This window comes from Lucilia sericata, unplaced genomic scaffold (genome assembly GCF_015586225.1).
Source record: "Lucilia sericata isolate MDLA Ls3-8-SP2 unplaced genomic scaffold, ASM1558622v1 Contig000003F_arrow, whole genome shotgun sequence".
Classification (NCBI taxonomy): Eukaryota; Metazoa; Arthropoda; class Insecta; order Diptera; family Calliphoridae; genus Lucilia; species Lucilia sericata.
In genome coordinates this window covers 1,983,148-2,005,958 of record NW_023994044.1, presented here as the reverse complement: position 1 = coordinate 2,005,958, position 22,811 = coordinate 1,983,148, and positions in this window count along the sequence as shown.

Sequence of the window (22,811 nt, the reverse complement as noted above, 5' to 3'; positions counted from 1 at the left end):
TTATTATTAATTGTTTAATATTTTTTTTTAATTTAGACCTCTTTCCAGCTCTTCAAATTGACCCTTTAAGTACATACATATAAATATTTATTTAAATTTTATTTAAAAAAATGTTTTTATTTTCAATTCTTTTAAAATCATTGGAAGCTTTTGGAAAAAAAATTAATTTAATGAAATGTAATAAAAACTAAACAAAAGCATTGTCTTAACATTCAAATAATCATTTACAATAGGATCACTGACAAATAAAAATTAATTATGCATATTCTAATCCACAGTCCCGAATAAAAAACAACATAAAGGAGGACCTATGTATGATGACATTTCAAATTTATTATATTTAAGCGAATTTTAATTTATGATAAATAGTTAGCTTTAACTATATGCCAGACATTTAACACTAGATTTTAAAACGACATTTGTAGAATTTCTGAAAATACTTAGTTTCCTTCGGTGAAATCGAATAACTGGTTACAAATGTGCTTACCTGACATTCCTGGACTTACACCCGACTGTACAGTTCAATTAGGGTTTGTAAGATAGACGCTCTGGACAATTGTCTTAAATTCTTTTCAACAAAACAATTTATAAAAACCACTTATTACGGTGGCATATTAAAATGTCCTTTGTAGAAATAACCATGGAAGTTACGACACCCAAAAAGTGCCATAGTGTCCCAGGACGTTCTAACTCTTTTAATAATACAAGCCAACAAAATTTGAAAAAAAGTCGAAAGCCTGTAACCAAGTTAGACGTTTCTAAGGGATTGAACCGTGGTGAATCCGAATATTACCTCAGATTTTCTACATCACATCTGAGATTTGAGATGTTAAGCTTTTAAAGTTGATGGAATGAACTTTCAGATGGCATACAATATTTTATAAATAATGTTGTCTTGGCGATGTTATAACGCCTCAAAATGGGCCAGAAATTGCGTTTTTTCAACTTCATATATCTCAGCGGTTTAGCGAAATAAAGTTCCTTTTTTAATCTATGGACTCTATGTAACCCATGGACTTAATGTCACTATGTTCATGGACATTGCGACACTTGTTGGTTTGTCATAATGTCCATGGACACTATGACACTTTTTGATGTGTCTTAAAGTCCATGAAAATTATGACACGTCACACTCATTACCAAGTAATGTATGAAATAACAATATTACTCTGTACCAAAATATTAACATACCCTGCTAAGTATCTTCGAAATGCAACTATTATTCAAAATAAAACCTGGGCCTACGATCAAACTCTAACTTGTGTTTGAAGATTGTTGGTTAAAATTAGAAGTCTTGACTTGTCCATGGACTTTATGACAATTTTTAAAAGTGTCATAATGTGTGACACTTTTAAAACAGAAATATATAGGAAAATTTGTTTAGAATTTATGAAAGGGACACTCTTATCCCGAAAAGAATTACTCTTAAATTTGGTGTATGTTACATTTTGGATTTCTTTAAATAGTCTTCTGGATCGGTGCAGGGATTTTAAACTCTGGGGTATTTCGAATACTGTACGTCGTTTCTGTGCAGTATTCGAAATATATTTAATAGTCTTCCCGTTTTTAAAGGTCCAAACACATACAATCCTTTACGACGAACTGCGACTGACAGCTCGTGTTTACTGTATGTATTTAAATGAGAGCGGTCACAATCAATCAAACTTGTGCACGAATTAAAAAAGTTGAAATATATTCAACTTTGGCGTACGAAAAAGAAGAGAAAGAGAAAATGAGAACAAAAACAAAACTGTCAATATTATTGTTTGTCATTTTTGTTGTGTATAATTATGATTTATGTATGTGTGTGTGCGAAACACACCATTTTTAAATGAAATATTTTTTTACATTAAATATTTTATATTAAATATTTTTTATGTTATTAAAACATATTTAATTATTTTTTCATACTTTATCAACGCAACGATTGGACATCAGTTTTTTTACGTTGCGTAGCTGTCAGTCGCAGTTCGTCACAAAGTATTGTATGTGTTTGGACCTTAACAGTGTGACTCTAATTATTTGTTAAACTGTACTCATTAAAATTTAATAAGAAATGTTTAAATTTCTTGTATTTCAACTGTTTTAAACAAAATGATCATGAACTTTTCGACATATTTTCTCGATGCGAAAACTACAGAAACGGGGCACTGACTTTGCTAAATGAAGCCTTTTTTTTGATAAATGGACTTTTAGAAGAAACACTTTTGAACTTGTCATAACGTCCATGGAAAGTATGACTCAATTTAGTGGGTCATAACGTCGATAGACATGATTACACTTGACATTATGACATGCCACCCAATTTTGTCGCTATGTGTTGTGATTCAAAATTGTTTATTATTTGAGAAATGTGGTGGAAAAAGTTTTCAAGAACCAATCAATTTATTATGGTGAAATTTTCAAATTTTTCACCACGATAAATGTATAAATAATTAAAATAAGAATAATTAATAAAAAGTACGATATTATTTAAAGAATGTTCTTGCATTAAAAAAAGTGGATAGAGTTGAATTGAAATAGTTTATTTTAGGATACATTTATGTGCAATATTTTGCTTTTCTAAATATATAATTTTATATGTATGTAAGTATGTATAGTAATGTCTAAGTAAGAATTATTTTTGTTTTTATACATAAATGTATGTTTTATATATTTGAAAGTATTTTGTATGTAAAATTGGAAAATTTCTATAAAATATACATAAATATCATGGTACTTTAGATAAAATAAAATGTGAATAAGAAAAATTTTGATTTGGTTTTTAATACATATTTGTTTTTTATTATTATTATTATTTTTTTTTTTGTTATTTTTGTCATTAAATACCTGATTGCATTTGCAGTTAATTGTGATTTTCAAAACATGTTTCTGTTGTATTCGATTATTTTTATTTATTATTATTATTATTATTAGTTTTTTTATTATTAATTATATTTCATGTTTTCTAAAGAAACTTTTTAGGCAACAACTCTTGGTTTTTAATTGTTTTAATTAATTTTTTTGTAGAGCTTTTGGGAACTCGTAAATGTAAATATATATATTTGTTTATCCCTTTTTAGCAACTTAAACTTACAACTATTTTGAATATTATATCTACATATGTATGTATGTATTTAATAGTAGTACAATATATGTGTTTATGTATTTTTTTAGTAAAACATTAAAGTTGTAAATAACAATACGAACTACAATCAACACCACTTTTGTTTTTGATATAAATAGTAATTAGTAGTAGAATGTATGTAGGTATGTATGTACTGTTTAAGAAATGGATACAATGAGCAAAATATTTAAATTTGTAAGATTATAAGTATATATATATATATATATGTTTTTTATTTTTTTTATATATTTTTTGTGTTTTTTTTAGGAGGGCACAATTATGTACGATTTGTATTCCAGTGTACACATAATTGATATACAACGTATTTATACCAGTTAAAATAAATATATAATTTTCAAATTAAAATAATAATTAATTTTGTGCATTTTATTTAATAAAACATAAAATATTTCAGTATATTTTAATATAATAAAAAGCCTTTATTTACTTGCAATTACAAAATACACATTTTTAATTTGTTGATTATAATTTTAATTGCTTTCCAACTTAAAAATAAAACATATTTTCTAAATGTATCAAAACTCCAAAAAATATGTTTTCACAACCTTATTTATAAAAAAATAATAATAATAATACACAATTACATATATAAATTGTTTAAAAAGGTAACATATTTAGTCTTTTTGCTTTATTTTTTTTTCAGGAAATAATTCTAACATCATTTTTGGTCTCTATAAATAAAATAAAAAATATTAAAATAATAAGCACTAATTGGATATTCTTTAACTCAAACGTACAATTTTAGATCTGCTAAGTATCTTTCCTCCATGCGGGTTTTAATAAAATTAGAATTTCGTATTATTAAGACATTTATACTTATTAGGGCAATGCTGAAAATTTCATTCAGGTCGGATAATACTCCCATATTATATCGTATCTAAAGTTTGGATGTAATGCAAATTACATTACGCATTGTTATGCAATTTTCCACCAAATCAACTAAAAATGTTTGAGTTATCAAAAATCTTCCCTACTATGTATGCCCCATATAGTTAGATCCAAGTATCTTGGAAGTGATGTTATTATGAAATAACATTCCAGACAACACTGATTGAAAAATTCTTAAGGATTACGTACAGGAAACTGAATTTCTGAACATTGAAAAATAATAAATTCAGTGAACATTTTTTTTCATGAAAAGGAGCGCACAACAGGTCCGATAGTGGCCTAAATGTATTTCTTGGGATTTGATGTAGTATACATTCTCAACATTCTCAATCAACCTAACCTATACCCTATATAAAATATACAACAAAATTCTATTCGGTTTTAGACAAAATCCCATATAGCTCACTTACCACAAAACCAGAGTTTTTGAACTGTGTGTATTATAAAATATGTATCCTCGGTATTTTCTGGAATTATTTGACCTGAGATCAAATTAAATTTTCCTTCCTTATCAGAGTATGTTCAGATTTCTCTGTGAGTAAGATGTAAGATATAATGTCTTTGGCTTATTTGATGGTTTCGTATTTCGGTCTACCGATTACGTATCTATGTAGGTGTTATTGCCAAATTGGCAGAGGCCATCCCATATGCTTGGAAATTATGTTCTTCCATCTCGAAGTTACGCAACGGGGCAGCAATGGTCAGAGATTAGATAGCATATATTGTACATCTATTGATTATTATACCCTACACTACTATAGTGGGGAGGGTATTATATGTTTGTGCTGATGATTGTAACGCATTGGTCCAACATCCACTACACTACGCTTAAAGTATACCGATCGACTCAGAATCGCTTTCTGAATCGATTAAGACATGTCCGTCCGTCTGTCCGGCTGGCTGGCTGTCCATGAAAACCCTTTGCGCAAGCTACAGGCCACTATAGACCACTATATTGACTAGTCTTTGGGTTAAAAATCGTCTATTGTCTATTCTTAAGTCATATGTTTATATGTAGTTTTCTGTAGAAATGTCACACTCTTTGACATTTGATATTTAAATCAATTTTGGCTTATTTAAGTAACGAATGGGGCTTCGTAGATATAGAAATTTTTTGATAACTCAACGCAATATTTTCAATAATTTATAAGATATCGAAACATTTCAAAAACCGATTCTAACCTTTCACTAAAATTTTCAGAGCAAAACTATTCAATTGTCATAATAATTACATCCGCATTTCAGAAATTTCAATATAAATAATTGGTTTGCATTTGAAATTAATTATGTAAAATATTTTAATCAATATTTATTAATTATAAAACATAAAAAATAATTAAAAATCTTAACACATAATATTGCACCAATTATTATAAAATATAAAGTCGTCTTTCTTATGTTTATTTATGTCTTGTATAAATATGTTTGAATGTAATATAAATTTTATATATTTTTTCGTTGAATTATGAAATATTTTGTATATGTAATTTTTATGAAATTAGCACAATGTCTCTATTTATTGAGTATTTTAGGGCATTTTGTTTGTTATCATCATCAAAAATTTATAAAAAAAGGCAATAATTTATAGATTTTATATTATACAAATGTATGTAAATTTGTTTAATACCAAAACATTTTAATACAATTATTTAGATAAATATACATAAATATATGTATTTCTGGGTTGTCTAACTTGTGGACCATACTATCTTCAGGGGAAACATAAAATTTAGATTTAAAATAACGTTTCATATAATGTATCTTTAAATTACGAGGGCAAATTTATTTTTCCAATAAGTGGTCTTTGCGATTTTCCATTTTCTTTTTTTTATGATTAGGATTAAGCAATGCCGCACGGTGAAGGAATAATTTGTAATTTTGAATTGGTTAATTCCATGACTAGACGGAAAGTATTGGTGTGTTTTCGCCAATTTTAAAATTTAAAGAAAATTCTGTACATCTCCTGTTAACTCTTGATTTTGATCCCTTGTTATCAAGGGACTCTAATACAGTCGACTCGAATTCGTACCGTAAACCATGTCCTAGAGTGAATAAAATTGTCAGTTTGTCATTCAGCAGAAACTATGAAAAGTTGCAAGTTTGTAATTTTTTAATGTAACTTTTATTATATTGTGCGTTGAGTTGGGTCAAATAGACATTTTTAGCATTTTGGTACAAATTTATTGTTATTTTCATTAAATGTCTATTATATAATTATTAAATTCTAAAAAATTAATTAAACAATCCTGCACTGAAACGTAAATTTCAATTAAAATTTTATTAATAAAATAATCGTATAATTTGGATTTAAAGCAAATTTTTCTGTCACAAAAATACATACAATGTTGCGGTTTGTTAAAGTTTTTTATTTAATTTTTTTTTTTACTTTGGATTTATTTAATTATATGTAGAGTAGTTGTTAGAAATTGATTAAATTTACTTTAATTATTTTGGGAAGACATAAAATTGTGAAAAAGTATTTGTTGTGTAAATATTTATTTTTTTGGATTTTTTTATTTATTTATTTTTTTTTTGTTACAAAAATTCATAAAAATTAAAGCATATTGGTTACCAACAATTTCAGTATGAATTTTTTTAATTTTTTATTTTTTAACTGGTGCTTTTGCAAAAATTTCAATAAATTCTTAATAAAACAAAACAAAATATACATATACATAGTTCCAATTTTTTATTAATACATTTATACGTACATATATTTATTTATTATATATAAATTTTGAATTATTATTTTTAATAATTTTAAAAGTGCAAAAGCACTTTAAAAATTCCTAATAAATATCCGAAAGAAAATGTTTTAAAATTTTGTATTTCTTAATAAATATTTTGTTTCATCATCAAGTTCTATTTTCTTCACGCATGATTTGAATATTTTTTTTTTTTCATTTAGGTTTTTTGTTAAAAATTTGTTTTTTTTTTTGTTTTTTGTTCTAATTTAATAGCTAATAGTTGTTTTAAGTTTTAGTTAAAGTCTAAATATAAATTTTAAAAAGTGTCTCTTTTTGTTAGTAATAGTTAACGGTTTACTTTGTGTTTATTTAAATTTAGTTTTCTTTGGTTTTTTTATATTTTATTAATAATTTTGTAGGTTTTTTTCTTTTGTTTCATTAGATAAATTATAAATCAGATTAAAGAAATAAAATTGTTCAAAAAACTTTTTACTGGATGGAATGTGTGAATCTAATATTTATTATATATTAATATTATTTTTTTTACTTTCAATATTCATTCTACATGTCTATTTAAATAATTTATTAATTTTTGTTTTTTATTTTGTTGGTTTCTATTTTTTGTTTTTTACCATTTTGTAAAACCATGCTACATTATCGTTAACTTAACTATATAAAAATTTCAATATAACCCTAAGCCTAATATTTTTATTATTTTTTCTTTATGTAATCATTTAATTTTTTTTTTTTTTTGTTATAAATTTCAGTTGATTTTTTATTTATTTTTCTTTAAAATGTAGAATGTTCCAATTTCGTTTTTTTATTTTGTTCATTATATTTATAATAATGTACATATTTATAAAAAGGGATAGACGGGTATTAGGGGGGTTGAAAATTTTTGGAAAAAGTTCAAAATGAAACCATGAGGTAATATTGCAGGAATTGAATTTTAAAATGTTTACTAGTATTAAAAAATTATAAATGTATTAAAATCAAAATAATTATTTAAAAAATATAAATACTAACGTAATTTTTCAAAATGTTTGCCAAAAAAAACATCGCTCCAAAAAACCTTTTTAAACAATTCATCTATTGACCGAGCTTTCTCGAATTAACAAAATATTAATTTTTATAAATTTTTTTTTTAAACCTTGAAAATAAGTAAACATATACATATATGTGGTATGGTCAATTATGGATCGATCGTCGTAAAATTTGGTAGGTAGATTTTGGTTCAATTGTTTTTAATTCTACCATGAATCATGAGTGTAAAAGTAATTTTCTGAAGCGGACCTTATATGAGGAGTATGGCCAATTATAGACCGATCCTCATAAAATATAATAGAGAGATTTTTCCCTCCTAAGAAACTTATTTATGTCGAATTTCATCGCTATTCTCATATTTTTAAACCAGTAATGAGCGTTAAAGCAGTTTTCTGAAGGGGACATTATATGGGGGGTAAGGCCAATTATGGACCGATCCTCATAAAATTTAGCGTTAAGGTCATATAAGGTTACTTTATATGGAGGGTAGGGACATTTTAAGCCCATCCTCAAGAAATTTGGTAGAGAGGTATTGTGTCATTTACAATTTATTTATGTCGAATTTCATCGTACTTGCACTTTTAAAACAGTTATGTCTGTTAAAGCTGTTTTTCGGGGCGCCCCTTGTATGGGGGCTATGGGAAAACGTAGACTGATGTTGCCCATTTTCAATATCAAACATACCTTACCTATAAGGAATATTGCAACCCTTTAGCTCGTTCCGTTCTGACTCTATCGTACTTTCAACAGACAGACGAACGGACATGGCTAGATCGTCTTAGAATATGAAAAGGACCCAGAATATACATATATACATACATAATTTGAACCCACTCTATCTGCTTACTTGATGCACCATTAACATGTTGTTTTTCGTGATTTTAAGAACATTTTTTTTATAATAATATAAATAAACGTCATTTTGAACAAAAAAATAATTGCTCGAACCTCCTGTTTGTTAAATAGATGCCCTGGACAATTGGGCTATAAAAAATTCCAATAGTTTCGCTCTTTAACAGTAATTACCTATGCAGCTAAATTAAATAATATGGATAATAATAAACACTTATTAACAAGTAATGTATGAAATAACTACTGACCATTACCAAAAATTACAACACGGTTTCGAAATGAGCATTGCATAGGACCATATTTTAACTATCACGATTTTAAAAAATGAATATTTAAATACAAAATAAATACGGAACTGAATGTAATGAAACTTGAACCGATCAGTCCAAAGAAATATTTAGTCGTGTAGCACTGTTTTAAACTTGCGCCGGTACCCACATTAAATGTTAACATGTGAAAATATCGGTTCCTTTTGCTTCGGTATTAAGAATCTATAGAAACCAAGGAACAAGTAGCGTCTAGGGTGGTTTAGATGGATTTTCAACCAGATATAACTATTTTTGTTTATTCGATATACATCGGTTGATGATTGAACAATTTGGCGAAAGAGGTGTGATCGACATACATACATATGTATGTATAAGAGCAACTACCATACCCTGTCAAAACAGCCCTCACTAACCGCTCAGGCCAACTATATACGGATATAGTAAGTTGCAAGGTTATTTTTAATATAGAGTTATGTGTACATGAAACCCAAAATAAATTGACTGCATACCCACAATTAAAATAAATAATATACATATATTTATGTGAGATGAAAAATACAACAATTTAAATTCAAATTTATTATTATTTTTTAACTTAATCATAATTTGTTGATGGTACTATTAAATTTACCACAAATTTATAAAAAATTATATATAACATCAAACCCCAAACATGAGATAAAAAGTCACATTCATACAAAATTTAATTTAAATGTTTTAGAAAATTTAAAACAAAAAATATTTTTAATAAATTAATTAATTATTAATACAAAAAGGTATATTTAGATAGTTAAATATAAAGATAAGTGCCGCTCGATTTTATTAATTTTATAAAAGTAATTTTGGTGTGTATTTTTTTTTTTTTTGGCAAAACATTTTTAAAAAGTTATTTTTCTCAAAATTTTCAAATAAGATATGTAAAGGCATTTCGTTATATTTTTTTTCTTTATGTTTTAAGTTTTTATCAAATATTTAAAAACTAAACCAAAAGAATATTGTCTACGGGATTAAAGAAAAATTTTTTAAATAATTTCAAAACTTTCCTATATTGATTTTTTTATAAAAAATATAAAATAATAAAAATAATTAAATCTATACGAATATATATTAATATGATTTTAACTAATATTCTTTTTTATTAAACACTATCACAGGTGGGAATAACTAAAAGTTTAACAAAAAAATTACAATTAAGAAAAATTAGGTTAAAAATAAAATAAATTAATAAATAAAATATTTATTATTATTTTGCAATGCAATATACATAAGTATGAATGTATGTATGTAAGTTAATTTATAATAATTTAATAATAAAATATCAATGTATGTATGTAAGTATGTATAAACTTTGCAGGATTTCTTTTTTGCTTTTCTTTCTTTTCACTTATGCATGTATTTATGTATTTTATAAATATGTATGTAAAATTCAGATTATATATATTATATATTTATATTTTGTATATATAATATGTATGTATGCCATGTAAGTATATACATTTGTTTGTATGTATATATATATTTTATATAATTGTTCTTGTTTGTTTTATAATAAACGGTGTAAAAAGCCTAAGGAATACAGTCAGCAAAATGTTTATTTTTAATAATTTTTTTTTTTTATTGTGGTAATACATATTTTTATATATATATATATATTTTTGTTTTTAACTACACATATTTTTTTTTTTTTTTTTTGTAAATAGGTTTTTGTTTAAAATTTAAGATTTGAAGAAGGATAAAGTTTAAGATTATTGGTGTTTTTAACATTATTTTTTTCACAAAAATAATAATAATAATATTTGTTTAAATAATGCCAAAAAATGGCTAAATATTTGTATATGTAAGTTTTTTTTTTCTTTTAATATTATATTTCTTTTAATAAAAATTGAGGCAGCTTTTATACATTTTTTATTTATGTTTTTTTTTTTTTATTTGTTTTTTGAAAAAAATGAACTAATTAGAATTTTTTTTTATTTTATAATTTTTATGTTTAATATGAAACATTTAATATTAAACACAACACAAAACTAACACATTTAACTCTTGCTAAAATCTAATTACATTTTCATATATTTATCTGAATTTTCTTGATTTTTTTTAAATATTTTTGAGTTTTTAAATTTGTATAAATTTTGATTTTTTCCATTTTCGTTTGTTTCTATGTATTTAATTAATTTTTATACTTTAAAATGTGAAACATTTTTTAAAGAGTTTGGAATAAATTACTTTCAAATTTATTATTTTGTTTATATTATTTATACAGTATTGTTTAGAACCTTAACAATTTTTATTGAGGGTGTATTTTACTGTCAGGAAAATTTGCTTAGGTTTCGCACAATACTGCAAGTTTATTATATTAAATAGTATTTATTATTACGTTTTTATTCAAAATTTATTCAAAACTCTTTTTTTTCTTTTATTTTCTAATAAATTACTACTTGCACATTTGTGGAGTTTATTTCATGTAAAAATATGTTGCGTGTTTTGGGAATTAAAAAAAATCATTTTGCTTCTGTTAAGTTTTATTAGAAATTCTGAAAAACGGTCTTAATATTAATTAAAATATGCATAAATGTATATTCATACATATTTGTAAGTATTTTATTTTTTTGTATTTATTTATATGTATTTATGTTTTCTTTTCTGTTTTTTTTTTTTTTTTTTGTTTTTTAACTGGAAGTGTAGTTCAAAATTAAAAAATAATATTTGTATATAAATATTTAATTAGTGTATATTTTATATAAATATTTACTTAAGTTCTAAAAAAAATTTATTGGATATTTTTTGGTTTTATTATTATTTTTCTTGTTTTTTGTTTTACTTTTAATTAAAATTGGCAAATTTCTACAATACAATGTCACAACAATAATTTTTTTTGTTTGGTTTTGTTTTCGTTTAATTTTCATTTATAATTTCATTTTAAATATTTAATTAGTGTTTTAGATACATACAAATTACAGGGTACAGGATGTGTTGTATATTAAGAAAATACTTCATTTTATTACAATGTTTGTATGTATATTGTAGAATATACAAAAAACTGAAATATACATAGTTAGATAGGTATGTATAAATATATCATATTTATTATGTTTGAATTTAATAAATTGAAATTAATCTAAGAAAAATACTTAATACATAATATGTAGGTATGTATCTGTATCTATCTGCATTATTTATTTTAGATGGCCTTACACTCATTCATCTTTATTGGGTTTAATTAAGATTTTCTTCACTTTTTGAAGAAACATTGATGTATTTTATGATTTCTATTTGATTATTAATTTAATTAAACCATTTACCATTTAAATTAACAATGTTTGAAAGCAATTTGATTGAAAATTTGAGATTTTAATTCACGAGCGATGACCAACAATCATAATTGATTTTAAAGTTAAATTTTTAAATGGTGTTCGCCTGTACACATTTGTATCATCTATAGTATTTTTGTGTTTATTTTTTTACATTTAAAAATAAACATAAATTTCATTATGTTTTTGTAGATTTATAAAAAAAAAAATATTTAAAACCACGTATTTATTTATTGCTTCAGTTTTTTCTTTAATTATTTTGTAAACATAACCTCAACTTTCATGTTTAATTTAAGTTTTTTTTTTGTATTATTAAAGCGTAACCATTTTTTTCAATATTTTCCTTTAAAATTCTTTTTTTATTATTTTAGTTTTAAGATTATATTTCAATATTGGTCTGTATTTGATCTTATCTATTAAATATTTATTTTCCAAGACATATAAATACTTCTATGCATACAGTTCTAGTCAAAATAATAGAATCAATAATCGATTTTGTGTTTTTTTCTTTGCTCGTTAATTTTAGTACGAATACAACTTACAAGGGAATAGTTGTGGAACTGATTAGTTGGTGCGAATGCACATGTAGAGATCAAGGGTCCCTTAGCCCACAGTTATTTTAGATGTGAGTTTAAAAATGTTCCATGGGGATAATCAAGTATAGGCAATCGATGATATCTAAGACTAATGTGTCGATTATGTGTGGCAAACGAACTTCAGTTGCGTTGCTAGCTTTAAAATAAGAGAATGATTTGAATCTAGAAATTCTCATAGGACGAATATTATTAATGATTATTTATAAAGTTTCCAAGCTGTTGCTTAAAAAACGTCCAATATCCACAGCATTTTGGAAACTGACAACGTAACTGAAGTGGCAACCGAGATGACTACCCGAATGACTACTAAGTAATTTTGTATGTATTGATTGTATACTGTCTAGTTTACTTACTGTATATATGAACTAGTAATAGTCTATGGACTAGTCAATAGACTAATATATTGTATAGACTATGGGCTACTCTGCTGCATGGACTATTGAGTAGTCTATGGATTAAGTCGTCTGTGATTAAGTCTGTGGGCTAGACTACTGACAGGGCTAGACTAGTAACTAGTCTGCTTGCTGATGTATTTTTTCAGGCTACTTAAACACTATATATGTCATTGTAAAGGCCTCTTCTTCTTTCTAAATCCCTTGAGAAACTTAAAATTGGTTGAGATTCAACTAAGATACTGACTGATAAGTGCTTAAAGGTACGAAAAACCGGATTTTTAAACTTATCTCAAGATTTCGGAAGGGGTAGGCGAATTTCAAAAACAGATTATAATCCTCCTACCTTTCTACCAAAATAGTATCACTTCCCAGTTATATAATATATCACTGGTATATAATATATCGTGGTGGTACAGCACTATTTTTCGGAAAAATAAATAATATTGAAAATTGCAATAGTATTGAATTTTCAGTCCCTCTTTCCTTGAAAAGTCTAAAAACAAACCAGGACCTTTTCTTAACTAATCCGAAAGAAATTTTATTCAGGTAAACAACGCAAAATAATGTAAAAACTATCAAAAAAGATAAACTATTTAAATGTTGATTTCGAATTGAGCATTAATTAATTATTTAAAATCATAATTTTGATTAAGTTCTTTTGTCTTTAACTATATGTATATTAAGATCTATTGCTTGTTAATTATAATAAATATTTGTTTATAAGTGTATATGTATGTATATGACTGTTTCATATTAATTAAAAATATTAATCATTATAATGTACATATTTGTTGTTGCAATTGATGCAAAATACAAATAAATTAATCGGCCCTTCGTTGTATTTCGTTAATTTTACAAAATGTTTTTTTTAACCCTAAATGGATCAAGCAGTTATGATATTTAGTACTAAAACAAATTCATGAAAATTCTACAGCCTATTGGATAATGGAAACACGATATCGGAAATCGTTTTTACTACCTCTTTTAATTATTTTTTATTAGATCCATTTAAGGCATTTAAGGTCTTTTAAGGGCGATTCAAATGCCAAACATACAATATACATTTATAAATAATTTTGAGTATATTTAAAAATTGTATTACAATTAAGTATTTTAATAAGTAATCATATTTTGCGAGTGCTTACAAACTAAATAAAAAACTACTTAGTTGTAACCAGTAAGTGTTTGTTTTTTTTTTTTTTTTTTTTGCTTACTTTGTTTAATGTTTTATTTCATATAATTTTACTTTGCATGATACATTAACAACCCAGACAATTTATAATTAATAAAATCAAAATATTTTGTATATTAATTTTTATGTGTTTTTGTTTTTTTTTATGTAGACACTGAGAAAATGTAGGAAGAATAAGTTTTTTTTTAATATATATTTTTAAATTTTATATGTTTCTTATCGCCTTTAATATTTTGTCAAGTTGTTTGTTTAAAATCTTCTCTAAACTTTTTAAAAATTAAAAAATAAATTTAAAATTATATTGTTTATGCAACTATTTGTTTTAAATATTTTTAGAATTCTTCATTTCTAATTTGGTTTTTTGTTTGTGAAATTTTGTAAAAATTATATTATTTTCTTTTTTTTATTATTATATTATTAGTTTTAAATATCTAGAAAAATAAACTTTTTTGTTACTGTTATTTCTTAATTATGTAAGAGTATGTATTTATGTATATTTAGGATTGGTTAAATTTTGTTATTAATCGTTTTTCTTCATTTGGTTTAATGGCACTGCTTTTTTTTGTTGGAAATATATTGTTTTAGTTTTAAAATTATAATTAAACAAAATCCCAAAAAAAAAATAAAAAATATTTATATAAATTAAAATATTCGCTGTGTAAATTTTGATATGTTGTTTTAACACTTTATTGAAATATTTCTGTAAATGAAAAAAAAATTAAACTGAAATATTATTAATTAAATGAAGACATATTTAGAGAGTTAAGACGAAATTCCAAAAAAAAATTATATGGATTATTTTATTTATCTGAAAATATTAGGTTAATCGCTTTAATATTATCAGTTTTTCATAATCAGCTCTCATACCCCGATAAAAGGACTTTAAAGTTTAAAGAACATAAGATTTCAAAAGATGTAATTCCAAATTTGTATAAAAAATTTGGTAATATTAATATCAAATGTAGCTGAGGACCTCTGCTTCAAAATAATATTATTTATTTCAATTCATCTGGATTAAAAAAGAAATGGAAACTTAAAGAAAATTTGTCACAAAAAAAGGAGTTACAAATGTTCGTTTCGAAAATGAGAATTTTTTTTAATTTAATTTCTTTTATGATTTTTTATCTAAGTTAGTTAAATAAATAATATAGATAGAATTTACAGATTCCCAGCTTTCATTTGATACCAATAGTAGCATCATACAACACATACATATTTATATTTAAAATATTCCTTTGAAATTGCAAGTCCTTTAAACTTTGAAGTCCTTATATAAGGACATAAGAGCTGATAATAAAAATCGGAGTACGCAGAATTGCTATAAATGGAATCTAGTTTCACAGGCATATCAATTTTCTATGTGTGAAAACTTTTTCAAAATTGTTACAGGGTTTTATAAAACAGATAATAAAATCCTTTATTCCGGAATTTAATTTGAAAAATTATTTTCAATTTTTAAAGAATTTCAGTTAACGGTTTGAAAGAACAGTGTTAATGCTTTTAAAGTATAGAAATATTGGACGTACATCTAACTTTTTGAGTCTATTTTGCGATATTTGTCCGTCCATTTTTCGAAAATCATATATAAATAGATTTCTTAAATATAGACACCATATTAGGAAATTTTGTTCAGATCAACTCATAGAACCTTTTATGAAATTCACCTACACTTAAGTAAATCTCTTAAAAAAAGATTAAATTAAACTTAAATCCGGCTATAAAGGCTCAATTCCGAGGAGATTACAAATGTAAGTATCGGAATAAAATCCTACGCAGATAGCATGTTGTAGGATTTTTGTGATGATCGGTCAAGATCATCAGATGATGGGTTTAGTTGGGGTTGACCAGATATATATTCTAGGGTTCTATAGTATTTTACTTTAAAAATGTTTGACCTTTTCATACCCTTCATCTTCTCGAAAAGGATATACAAATATACATATATATATAGTGTAATTTCCACAATTTAATCATATGTTTGTTGAAATCAGTTACCGGAATACATGCTTTCGATCTTTCGAGAATTTGTCTATGCTATGTTCTATATATACATACTATATATATATAAACAATATGTATTCAAATTAAGAAAATTTCGAAAATATTAAAAAACACGAGTTTTTGAAGATTTGTTTCAAATCTAAAAGTTTGTTGTCGGGTATTAAAAAACTCAAATTTCCCGGTTATTTCACGTTGATACAGAGAGAGCCCTCCAATCAACCTAAACCATCATATAGGTAGCTGGAGCCCCGAAAAAATTATAAATCAAAAGTATTATTTGGTCTCCACCAGTTCAATTCAACATAACCTTAAAAGAAAAAACGAAAGCACGCAATGCACAACTTAGAAACTGTTTTACGGAATGATGTATTTAATTGGTACGAGTGAGACGCAACTATGAAGAAACACAAGCCAGACCGTTCTTAAAAAATAATGACGATAACGTGAGAGTGTTGTATGAGATGTTGATGTCCCTTTATAAAAAGGATAAAAACCATTTTTTGTTAAAAATTTTTAAAATACGTTTCAAGTTCAGTGATTTAGTTTTGTGAGTAAATGGTATAATCAAATTAAATTACTATGGTGAATGGCCTACAAAATTCGGCATAGAAGTATTCCGCACTGGTATTTGTTAATACATTTGCAACAATATTCTTCATAAACCTCAAAGTATTTGTAAATGTAGATGTTGTAGCTGTGTTCGTCCGTTCGATATTTGAGTTTGTTTTACTTTTTCGGACTTTTATTCAAATAGGAAATTTTTCTACATAAAGTCGATTGTTCGAAGGTCGATATATAGATTCCTTATAGTGTCTTAGTTGTTGTGAATGTTAAAGGTGAAAGATTGTACTTGTTGTATTAAGAGAAAACGGATTTGAAATTGTCTGTTTTTTTTAGCAATTTTGATATATTTTTCTTACGATATATTATATTATAGTATTTCTTAAGCCATGCAAGTATTTCAAACATCTTAATTTGAGGTTGAAAACTATGTTCTCGTTATATTCGTCGTACAAACGTAAAGTTGAAGTGTGAAAAATTCCCAATAATAAAGATTATACATTAAAATAAAAACAAATAATAATAAAACAAAATAATTATTATAATTTGGTTTAAATATAAGTTTATTAACATTTTTTTAGTTTAAATAAAATATTACTCGCAATAAAACATTAAAAAATATTGTATATAGTACGTTTTTGGGTTGAAATAAAATTTTTAAAACAGAACAAATAAGATATAAAACAAAAAATATAAAATATATAAATTAGAAATAAATAAAAAATATCAATGTTAAAATAATAAATGATACAAAAAGAAATTATAATTTAGTATTTGAGGAACTTATACACCACCAGGTAAAGCAATTATGTTGTTGTTTGTTTTAATTTTGTTTTGTTGTTATTTTTCAGAACTATTTCTAATTTTGTATTGAATTAAAAACGTCTTTTTTTTTGTTATTACATATTACATTTTTGTTATTATTTAAATACTATTTGTAATATGATCTCTTATGTAGTTTTAGTATCTATGAAATATCTATTTATGTTGTATGTTTTCTGTGTTGTTTTTCATTTATTAATTTATTTAAGTAAATTTGTTGTCATAAGTTAAGATCCATTCCACATTATTAGTGTGTGTTTGTGTATGAAATTAATATTTATTTGGTTTTCAACTATTGGAAAATTGTTTTCTATTATTAATTTTTAACTTGAGTCTAGGAATTTTGATTCATTTTAAAATTTTGTTCATTTTTTATTGTAGTTCTTTTTTTTATTGGTTGTTATTTCATAAAAATTATGAAATGTTTTCTATATGCATTTTTGTTTTGATTTATTATTATTCTTATTAATATTTTTTGTTGTTTGTTTTTTTTTTTAGTTTGTATTTTATTTCAAGAAAAGATAAATATGAATAATAAAATTCTAAATAATTATGGTATTTGTTGTAAACAAACAAAAATCTTCCTAAAATATTATTATTATTGCAAATGTTTGGGGGGAATTTGTTTTTAAATATGTTAATATATTTTCATTTTTTTTTAATTTTTGTTTAATTTTTATAAGGCGTAAAATATCATCATCAAAAATTGACATACACTAGGATTGTATTTGTTTGTTTTTTTTTTATTATTATTTTTTTTTATTTTAAATAATATATATGTATATTATAATGTATATAGTAATTATATATACAAAGTTATATATAAATGTATATTATATATTTGAAAATTGTTAAAAATTAATGCACAAACAATATGCATGTGTATTGTATGTGTTTTATAAATATAATATGTATGGTAAATTATATAAAAGATTGTAAGAAAAAAAAAACAATATCAACAATTAGAAAAGCTTTAAAATTAATCAATACAAAAAAATTGTAAATACATTTTTATGTTTGTAAAAATAAGTTTTTGATAAATGTTTTTAAATTATTTTATTGAGTGTAGTTTACTGTATAAATAATTAGTTTTAATATTTATTAGTGAAAAAACTCGCAGTCAAAATTTACGTAATTAGTAGTGTCAAACATTTATACATCCCTGTTCTGCAAACCGAATCATTTTTAAAATTTGAATGTCTGACTTATTTAACAACTAACACTAAAATGGAACAAATAAAACTGAAATATGCTCTTTATTAAATTACTAATCTAGTTTTAAAATTTTGGGCTTCAAATTGCTTAGTTTTCGAAGTCGGGTTTGAACACGTTGCTAACAAATGACATATGTAGTCGTGAAATTAGTAATAAAATGCTAAATAAAACTTAAATCTACAACTATTAGTTATCGTCAATCAATAAATCGCATTTAACTGTGGCGATGATTTAGTTTTGTGGAAATATCGATGAAAATTGTCATTTTTGTTTATTATTCCTCAAATAACGTTAGTTGACAACAGTCTTATGGGTCGGTTATGCAACGGAACTACAGTTGCGTTGCCAGCTTATAAAGCAATACATTGTTTTCGGTCTAGAAATTACAAAGTCAAGCAAAAACTCATAAGACTAATGAATAAAACATTCATTACTTATAAAGTTTCTATTTAATCTTGTTCAAATTTATTGGCTAAATGCATTGTATTTGAAAAGATATTTCTTTCGAATCAATAGTCGAAGTAATCACTATCTTTCTATCGAATCGAGTTTCGAGAATAATCGCCCAACTATAAAATAATGCTGACGATGTTGATCAAAATTCGAGTTGAAAACATTTTGAGAATAATTTGAAAAAACATTCCAATTTTCTTAAGGTATGTTCACACCTATCAAATATTGGACGAGATTTACTTGACCCCCCAAAAAATCGACATTTACATTTTAGGAAACATTTATTTACTCAAACATTTAGTTTCGACATTATTTGCAATTAAAAGAATCACATAAGATCAAGAAAACATCTACAAAAATTAGTGGTTACTTCTTTTTCGTCAAATATTTGATAGGTGTGAATGTAGCTTACAAATCATACAAATTGAGAAAGAATTATTATAAACTAAATTTGTATTTCAAAATTTAATGCGGATTTTGCATGATAAATCGATTTCAGATTATATTATAACGTTAACATTAATGGTCAAGTTCAAATTTAAGACAGGCAACAGTTGCCAGTTACTGGCAATATATATTTTTAATATAACAAAGAGACCCATAGACTAACTTTAGTGAATAAAAAATAGTGTTGTTGGATGTACAAACTTACGAGTTTTGCATTCTCCATTGAAAGATTTTATAGATTTTCTTTATCGAAAATTTCACTTTAAATGGAAATTCTTTTAATATTACATGTCTTAAAAAGTCTGTGCAGATCCTTTATAATCAAATGTTTTTCAACAAGTGCTCTCCCTTAAAAATGCACAAAATTTAAAAACTTTCCATGGGTCACGTACTTTTTTTCTTATTTCAGAAACAAATGAAAAAATATACAAAAAGAAAGAAATTAATTATTAAAATTAAATTTTATTAAATAAAATAAAAACATTTTAGGTGGAAAAGTTAACAATAACATATTTTTCTCTTTTGTTTTTCGTTTTATTAAGCGTGTACTAAATCAGCGTACAGTAGTGTAAATTAAAAATATAAAAAAGTATACAAAAAGTGTGAGAAAAGAAAAAGAAAGACGAACATAAAAGTTATAGAAACAAATAAAAAAACGAATAAAATAAAATATTATATAAGTGTGTATTAATTATGCAGTATATGACTAGTGTTGCATATAATAAAGTAAATGTTCGTAAAATAAACAGAAAAAATGTAAAGTTATGGCCAATCCGAAAATAAATTTGGTAAAAAAATAAACAAACAAAAACTAAAAAATATTAATAAATTATTAAAAATATAAAAAAATATTAATAAATTATATAAAAATACTTATTGAATAAAAAAATAGAGAATTTTTGTATATAAAAAAATGCATTTGGTTTTTAATTTAATACAACCTGTTTCAGAACAAAACTAAATTGAATCGATATAATTTTAATAGTCTTGGTATTTTTAACACTACTGTACGTTTTACTTAAATATTTTGTTTGTTTTTTTTTTTGCATTTTCATTAAAAGAAATATTAATATAACAACAAAGAATAAAACGGATTACAAACTTATAAATTAAAAATAAAATTAGATAAGTAAAGTATAATTATTGTATGAAGATTGACTTAAATAAAGTTTGTTTGTTTGTTGGTTGCTTTATAATATCATTAAGTTAAGCAAATTGGTGGAAAAGTATAAACTATAACAAGAAAAAAATACAACATTTTTGTAAAACAGAAAAAAATAATTATTTAACTAATAAAAACTATACTTTAATATCATATTTAAAAATAGGCATTTTTATGTATTAAACCTCTATGATGCGAAAAAATATGTATATTTAAAAATATAATATAATAAAAAAATATTTCTTTTTTTTTAAGTTTTGTTTAACAAAACTTTCTTTGTTTGTGTTTTGTAAATTGAATAATAAACATAATTCTAAGAAACAAAACTTTAAACTTAATAGTTAAAGTAAAAGCTTATGGAATTACAGTTTTTTTGGGTTTGTTTTTAATTTCTTTTTTATAAAAACAAAGTTTAAAGTTTTAGATATATTATATAAAAATAAAAATATGATCATGTAAATTAATATTTATTTTTTTTTTTTTTTTTGTTTTTGTATATATATAATAAAAGTATGTATATTTTTTAACTAATTTATCAATTGATTGAAAAAATTGCATTATTTGTTAATGTAAAAAAATATGTTAAGATAATAATAATAAAAATATATTTAGGTGTGTGTAAATATTGGTTATTTTATTAGCTTTTGTTTTGTAACGTCTTATCAAAATGCTTGAAAAAGAAAATTATAATAAATGAAAATCGAAATTAAAATTAAAGGTAAAAAAATTAATCACACAAAATTTTATTCAAGCCGACTATAGGCCACAGCGTTGTATGTTCAACCGAAGAAGTATTTGAAATACGGTATAATGTCAAACAATTTATATTTTATTTGAATAATCTTAGATTTTCATAATAAAATTCTGTAATGCGTCTTAAATCGTTAAGGGAATAATGTAAAAATTGTTAATGTAAATTCAAAACTTTGAAACTTTTTTTAAATTTCAAAAAGGACACTTAGATTTAGAAATGTTCAAAAATATTAGTATTATTATAAATAAAGAGCATTTTAAATTTACGGCTAGTAGTGGAACAAAATTTGTTTTCGAGTTGTTAGCTTATTTTTTATAATATTTTCAAAAGTGAATTGGATTACAGAAATCTAGAATATGAAAATTGGTTAAAACCAAATACAATGTGAATGAAAAACTATGTGCTATTTGCTAAGAACACATTCACAGTGATTAAACTTTTTATATTCGAAAATAATTATATATATTTAATTTAAACATTGACCATTTTGACGACGTAGTATTATTAAAAGTTTGATTTGGTTTACAGAACAGAAGCGTATAATTTTAATTTAGATATTTTAAAACCGAGGTTGAGAATGATTGAATTTAATATTGAACATTTAACCGATATTGAATTTGCGACCACTTCGAGTCCATCAAATACTTGTGTGTATGTGTGTGTGTGGGCGATTAATATTATTAAATGTAAGTAAAAAAATTAAAATGTACGTATGTATAATGTATATTATATAAATAGTAAAGTAAAATTTGTTTTGTATATGACTATTAAATTAACAAATAAAAAACTACATATTTAAACAGCCAAACATTACAAATATATATGAAAAATTGCCTTTTTTTCTTAAAAAAAAGAGAGGGAGCTTTTAAAACAACTTTCAGTTTTTCTTTCCATTTTTCAGGTTTGATATTTTAACTACATAATATTTATATTCTAAAATTTACAAAAAGAAAGCTATTAAGTCTGCCTTATTCAAATTAAAACATAAATTGTAGAATTAAAAAAAAAAATAATTAAATAAATGTCAACATGTAGTAA